Raw genomic sequence first — 8,649 nt, 5'->3', positions numbered from 1 at the left:
GGACATAGTATAGACACGTGAACTAGTGTGATAGCTAGTGGACATAGTATAGCCACATGAACTAGTGTGATAGCTAGTGGACATAGTATAGACACGTGAACTAGTGTGGTAGCTAGTGGACATAGTATAGACACGTGAACTAGTGTGATAGCTAGTGGACATAGTATAGCCACATGAACTAGTGTGATAGCTAGTGGACATAGTATAGACACATGAACTAGTGTGATAGCTAGTGGACATACTACAGACACATGAACTAGTGTATTAGCTAGTGGACATAGTATAGACACATGAACTAGTGTGGTAGATAGTGGACATAGTATAGACACATGAACTAGTGTGGTAGCTAGTGGACATAGTATAGACATATGAACTAGTGTGATAGCTAGTGGACATAGTATAGACACATGAACTAGTGTGGTAGCTAGTGGACATAGTATAGACACATGAACTAGTGTGATAGCTAGTGGACATAGTATAGACACATGAACTAGTGTGGTAACTAGTGGACATAGAATAGACACATGAACTAGTGTGATAGCTAGTGGACATAGTATAGACACATGAACTAGTGTGGTAACTAGTGGACATAGAATAGACACATGAACTAGTGTGATAGTATAGACACATGAACTAGTGTGATAACTAGTGGACATAGTATAGACACATGAACTAGTGTGGTAGCTAGTGGACATAGTATAGACACATGAACTAGTGTGGTAACTAGTGGACATAGAAGACACATGAACTAGTGTGATAGCTAGGGGACATAGTATAGACACATGATCTAACGTGGTAGCTAGTGGATATAGTATAGACCCATGAACTAGTGTGATAGCTAGTGGACATAGTATAGACACATGAACTAGTGTGATAGCTAGTGGACATACTATAGACACATGAACTAGTGTGATAGCTAGTGGACATAGAATAGACACATGAACTAGTGTGGTAGCTAGTGGACATAAAATAGACACATGAACTAGTGTGGTAGCTAGTGGACATAGTATAGACACATGAACTAGTGTGGTAGCTAATGGACATAGTATAGACACATGAACTAGTGTGGTAGATAGTGGACATAGTATAGACACATGAACTAGTGTGGTAGCTAGTGGACATAGTATAGACACATGAACTAGTGTGGTAGCTAGTGGACATAGTATAGACACATGAACTAGTGTGGTAGATAGTGGACATAGTATAGACACATGAACTAGTGTGGTAGCTAATGGACATAGTATAGACACATGAACTAGTGTGGTAGATAGTGGACATATTATAGACACATGAACTAGTGTGGTAGCTAGTGCACATAGTATAGACACATGAACTAGTGTGGTAGATAGTGGACATAGTATAGACACATGAACTAGTGTGGTAGATAGTGGACATAGTATAGACACGTGAACTAGTGTGATAGCTAGTGGACATAGTATAGCCACATGAACTAGTGTGATAGATAGTGGACATAGTATAGACACGTGAACTAGTGTGGTAGCTAGTGGACATAGTATAGCCACATGAACTAGTGTGATAGCTAGTGGACATAGTATAGACACATGAACTAGTGTGGTAGCTAGTGGACATAGTATAGACACATGAACTAGTGTGGTAGATAGTGGACATAGTATAGACACATGAACTAGTGTGGTAGATAGTGGACATAGTATAGACACGTGAACTAGTGTGATAGATAGTGGACATAGTATAGCCACATGAACTAGTGTGATAGCTAGTGGACATAGTATAGACACGTGAACTAGTGTGGTAGCTAGTGGACATAGTATAGACACGTGAACTAGTGTGATAGCTAGTGGACATAGTATAGCCACATGAACTAGTGTGATAGCTAGTGGACATAGTATAGACCCATGAACTAGTGTGGTAGCTAGTGGACATAGTATAGACACATGAACTAGTGTGGTAGCTAGTGGACATAGTATAGGCACATGAACTAGTGTGATAGCTAGTGGACATAGTATAGACACATGAACTAGTGTGATAGCTAGTGGACATAGTATAGACACATGAACTAGTGTGCTAGCTAGTGGACATAGTATAGACACATGAACTAGTGTGGTAGATAGTGGACATAGTATAGACACATGAACTAGTGTGCTAGCTAGTGGACATAGTATAGACACATGAACTAGTGTGATAGCTAGTGGACATAATAGACACATGAACTAGTGTGGTAGCTAGTGGACATAGTATAGACACATGAACTAGTGTGGTAGCTAGTGGACATAGAATAGACTCATGAACTAGTGTGGTAGCTAGTGGACATAGTATAGACACATGAACTAGTGTGGTAGCTAGTGGACATAGTATAGACACATGAACTAGTGTGGTAGCTAGTGGACATAGTATAGACATGAACTAGTATGGTAGATAGTGGACATAGTATAGACACGTGAATTAGTGTGATAGCTAGTGGACATAGTATAGCCACATGAACTAGTGTGATAGCTAGTGGACATAGTATAGACACATGAACTAGTGTGATAGCTAGTGGACATAGTATAGACACATGAACTAGTGTGGTAGCTAGTGGACATAGTATAGACACATGAACTAGTGTGATAGCTAGTGGACATAGTATAGACACATGAACTAGTGTGGTAACTAGTGGACATAGAATAGACACATGAACTAGTGTGATAGTATAGACACATGAACTAGTGTGATAACTAGTGGACATAGTATAGACACATGAACTAGTGTGGTAGCTAGTGGACATAGTATAGACACATGAACTAGTGTGGTAACTAGTGGACATAGAAGACACATGAACTAGTGTGATAGCTAGGGGACATAGTATAGACACATGATCTAACGTGGTAGCTAGTGGACATAGTATAGACCCATGAACTAGTGTGATAGCTAGTGGACATAGTATAGACACATGAACTAGTGTGATAGCTAGTGGACATACTATAGACACATGAACTAGTGTTATAGCTAGTGGACATAGAATAGACACATGAACTAGTGTGGTAGCTAGTGGACATAAAATAGACACATGAACTAGTGTGGTAGCTAGTGGACATAGTATAGACACATGAACTAGTGTGGTAGCTAATGGACATAGTATAGACACATGAACTAGTGTGGTAGATAGTGGACATAGTATAGACACATGAACTAGTGTGGTAGCTAGTGGACATAGTATAGACACATGAACTAGTGTGGTAGATAGTGGACATAGTATAGACACATGAACTAGTGTGGTAGATAGTGGACATAGTATAGACACGTGAACTAGTGTGATAGCTAGTGGACATAGTATAGCCACATGAACTAGTGTGATAGCTAGTGGACATAGTATAGACACGTGAACTAGTGTGGTAGCTAGTGGACATAGTATAGCCACATGAACTAGTGTGATAGCTAGTGGACATAGTATAGACACATGAACTAGTGTGGTAGCTAGTGGACATAGTATAGACACATGAACTAGTGTGGTAGATAGTGGACATAGTATAGACACATGAACTAGTGTGGTAGATAGTGGACATAGTATAGACACGTGAACTAGTGTGATAGCTAGTGGACATAGTATAGCCACATGAACTAGTGTGATAGCTAGTGGACATAGTATAGACACGTGAACTAGTGTGGTAGCTAGTGGACATAGTATAGACACGTGAACTAGTGTGATAGCTAGTGGACATAGTATAGCCACATGAACTAGTGTGATAGCTAGTGGACATAGTATAGACACATGAACTAGTGTGATAGCTAGTGGACATACTACAGACACATGAACTAGTGTATTAGCTAGTGGACATAGTATAGACACATGAACTAGTGTGGTAGCTAGTGGACATAGTATAGACACATGAACTAGTGTGATAGCTAGTGGACATACTACAGACACATGAACTAGTGTGATAGCTAGTGGACATAGTATAGACACATGAACTAGTGTGGTAGCTAGTGGACATAGTATAGACACATGATCTAACGTGGTAGCTAGTGGACATAGTATAGACCCATGAACTAGTGTGATAGCTAGTGGACATAGTATAGACACATGAACTAGTGTGATAGCTAGTGGACATACTATAGACACATGAACTAGTGTGATAGCTAGTGGACATAGAATAGACACATGAACTAGTGTGGTAGCTAGTGGACATAAAATAGACACATGAACTAGTGTGGTAGCTAGTGGACATAGTATAAACACATGAACTAGTGTGGTAGCTAATGGACATAGTATAGACACATGAACTAGTGTGGTAGATAGTGGACATAGTATAGACACATGAACTAGTGTGGTAGCTAGTGGACATAGTATAGACACATGAACTAGTGTGATAGCTAGTGGACATAGTATAGACACATGAACTAGTGTGGTAGATAGTGGACATAGTATAGACATGAACTAGTGTGGTAGATAGTGGACATAGTATAGACACATGAACTAGTGTGATAGCTAGTGGATATAGTATAGACACATGAACTAGTGTGATAGCTAGTGGACATAGTATAGACACATGAACTAGTGTGGTAGCTAGTGGACATACTACAGACACATGAACTAGTGTGGTAGCTAGTGGACATAGTATAGACACATGAACTAGTGTGGTAGCTAGTGGACATAGTATAGACACGTGAACTAGTGTGATAGCTAGTGGACATAGTATAGCCACATGAACTAGTGTGATAGCTAGTGGACATAGTATAGACACGTGAACTAGTGTGGTAGCTAGTGGACATAGTATAGACACGTGAACTAGTGTGATAGCTAGTGGACATAGTATACCCACATGAACTAGTGTGATAGCTAGTGGACATAGTATAGACACATGAACTAGTGTGATAGCTAGTGGACATACTACAGACACATGAACTAGTGTATTAGCTAGTGGACATAGTATAGACACATGAACTAGTGTGGTAGATAGTGGACATAGTATAGACACGTGAATTAGTGTGATAGCTAGTGGACATAGTATAGCCACATGAACTAGTGTGATAGCTAGTGGACATAGTATAGACACATGAACTAGTGTGATAGCTAGTGGACATAGTATAGACACATGAACTAGTGTGGTAGCTAGTGGACATAGTATAGACACATGAACTAGTGTGATAGCTAGTGGACATAATAGACACATGAACTAGTGTGGTAACTAGTGGACATAGAATAGACACATGAACTAGTGTGATAGCTAGTGGACATAGTATAGACACATGAACTAGTGTGGTAACTAGTGGACATAGAATAGACACATGAACTAGTGTGATAGCTAGTGGACATAGTATAGACCCATGAACTAGTGTGATAGCTAGTGGACATAGTATAGACACATGAACTAGTGTGGTAGCTAGTGGACATAGTATAGACACATGAACTAGTGTGGTAACTAGTGGACATAGAAGACACATGAACTAGTGTGATAGATAGGGGACATAGTATAGACACATGATCTAACGTGGTAGCTAGTGGACATAGTATAGACCCATGAACTAGTGTGATAGCTAGTGGACATAGTATAGACACATGAACTAGTGTGATAGCAAGTGGACATACTATAGACACATGAACTAGTGTGATAGCTAATGGACATAGAATAGACACATGAACTAGTGTGGTAGCTAGTGGACATAAAATAGACACATGAACTAGTGTGGTAGCTAGTGGACATAGTATAGACACATGAACTAGTGTGGTAGCTAATGGACATAGTATAGACACATGAACTAGTGTGGTAGATAGTGGACCTAGTATAGACACATGAACTAGTGTGGTAGCTAGTGGACATAGTATAGACACATGAACTAGTGTGATAGCTAGTGGACATAGTATAGACACATGAACTAGTGTGGTAGATAGTGGACATAGTATAGACACATGAACTAGTGTGGTAGCTAGTGGACATAGTATAGACATATGAACTAGTGTGATAGCTAGTGGACATAGTATAGACACATGAACTAGTGTGGTAGATAGTGGACATAGTATAGACACATGAACTAGTGTGGTAGATAGTGGACATAGTATAGACACATGAACTAGTGTGATAGCTAGTGGATATAGTATAGACACATGAACTAGTATGATAGCTAGTGGACATAGTATAGACACATGAACTAGTGTGATAGCTAGTGGACATACTATAGACACATGAACTAGTGTATTAGCTAGTGGACATAGTATAGACACATGAACTAGTGTGGTAGCTAGTGGACATAGTATAGACACATGAACTAGTGTGATAGCTAGTGGACATACTACAGACACATGAACTAGTGTGATAGCTAGTGGACATAGTATAGACACATGAACTAGTGTGATAGCTAGTGGACATAGTATAGCCACATGAACTAGTGTGATAGCTAGTGGACATAATAGACACATGAACTAGTGTGGTAACTAGTGGACATAATAGACACATGAACTAGTGTGGTAACTAGTGGACATAGAATAGACACATGAACTAGTGTGATAGCTAGTGGACATAGTATAGACACATGAACTAACGTGGTAGCTAGTGGACATAGAATAGACACATGAACTAGTGTGGTAGCTAGTGGACATAGTATAGACACATGAACTAGTGTGGTAGCTAGTGGACATAGAATAGACACATGAACTAGTGTGGTAGCTAGTGGACATAGTATAGACACATGAACTAGTGTGGTAGCTAGTGGACATAGTATAGACACATGAACTAGTGTGGTAGCTAGTGGACATAGTATAGACACATGAACTAGTGTAGTAACTAGTGGACATAGAAGACACATGAACTAGTGTGATAGCTAGGGGACATAGTATAGACACATGATCTAACGTGGTAGCTAGTGGACATAGTATAGAGCCATGAACTAGTGTGATAGCTAGTGGACATAGTATAGACACATGAACTAGTGTGGTAGCTAGTGGACATAGTATAGACACATGAACTAGTGTGGTAGCTAATGGACATAGTATAGACACATGAACTAGTGTGGTAGATAGTGGACATAGTATAGACACATGAACTAGTGTGGTAGCTAGTGGACATAGTATAGACACATGAACTAGTGTGATAGCTAGTGGACATAGTATAGACACATGAACTAGTGTGATAGCTAGTGGACATAGTATAGACACATGAACTAGTGTGGTAGATAGTGGACATAGTATAGACACATGAACTAGTGTGATAGCTAGTGGACATAGTATAGACACATGAACTAGTGTGATAGCTAGTGGATATAGTATAGACACATGAACTAGTGTGGTAGCTAGTGGACATACTACAGACACATGAACTAGTGTGGTAGCTAGTGGACATAGTATAGACACATGAACTAGTGTGGTAGCTAGTGGACATACTACAGACACATGAACTAGTGTGATAGCTAGTGGACATACTACAGACACATGAACTAACGTGATAGCTAGTGGACATAGTATAGACACATGAACTAACGTGATAGCTAGTGGACATAGTATAGACACATGAACTAGTGTGATAGCTAGTGGACATACTACAGACACATGAACTAGTGTATTAGCTAGTGGACATAATAGACACATGAACTAGTGTGGTAGCTAGTGGACATAGTATAGACACATGAACTAGTGTGATAGCTAGTGGACATACTACAGACACATGAACTAGTGTGATAGCTAGTGGACATAATAGACACATGAACTAGTGTGGTAACTAGTGGACATAATAGACACATGAACTAGTGTGATAGCTAGTGGACATAGTATAGACACATGAACTAACGTGGTAGCTAGTGGACATAGAATAGACACATGAACTAGTGTGGTAGCTAGTGGACATAGTATAGACACATGAACTAGTGTGGTAGCTAGTGGACATAGAATAGACACATGAACTAGTGTGGTAGCTAGTGGACATAGTATAGACACATGAACTAGTGTGGTAGCTAGTGGACATAGTATAGACACATGAACTAGTGTGGTAACTAGTGGACATAGAAGACACATGAACTAGTGTGATAGCTAGGGGACATAGTATAGACACATGAACTAGTGTGATAGCTAGTGGACATACTATAGACACATGAACTAGTGTGATAGCTAGTGGACATAGTATAGACACATGAACTAGTGTGATAGCTAGTGGACATACTATAGACACATGAACTAGTGTGGTAGCTAGTGGACATAGTATAGACACATGAACTAGTGTGGTAGCTAATGGACATAGTATAGACACATGAACTAGTGTGGTAGATAGTGGACATAGTATAGACACATGAACTAGTGTGATAGCTAGTGGACATAGTATAGACACATGAACTAGTGTGGTAGATAGTGGACATAGTATAGACACATGAACTAGTGTGGTAGATAGTGGACATAGTATAGACACATGAACTAGTGTGATAGCTAGTGGATATAGTATAGACACATGAACTAGTGTGATAGCTAGTGGACATAGTATAGACACATGAACTAGTGTGGTAGCTAGTGGACATACTACAGACACATGAACTAGTGTGGTAGCTAGTGGACATAGTATAGACACATGAACTAGTGTGGTAGCTAGTGGACATAGTGTAGACACGTGAACTAGTGTGATAGCTAGTGGACATAGTATAGCCACATGAACTAGTGTGATAGCTAGTAGACATAGTATAGACACATGAACTAGTGTGATAGCTAGTGGACAT

This window comes from Rhinoderma darwinii, chromosome 3, assembly GCF_050947455.1.
Source record: "Rhinoderma darwinii isolate aRhiDar2 chromosome 3, aRhiDar2.hap1, whole genome shotgun sequence".
In the NCBI taxonomy this organism is placed as follows: domain Eukaryota; kingdom Metazoa; phylum Chordata; class Amphibia; order Anura; family Rhinodermatidae; genus Rhinoderma; species Rhinoderma darwinii.
The sequence above is the reverse complement of the archived record's forward strand: the minus strand, read 5'-3'. Positions refer to the sequence as shown.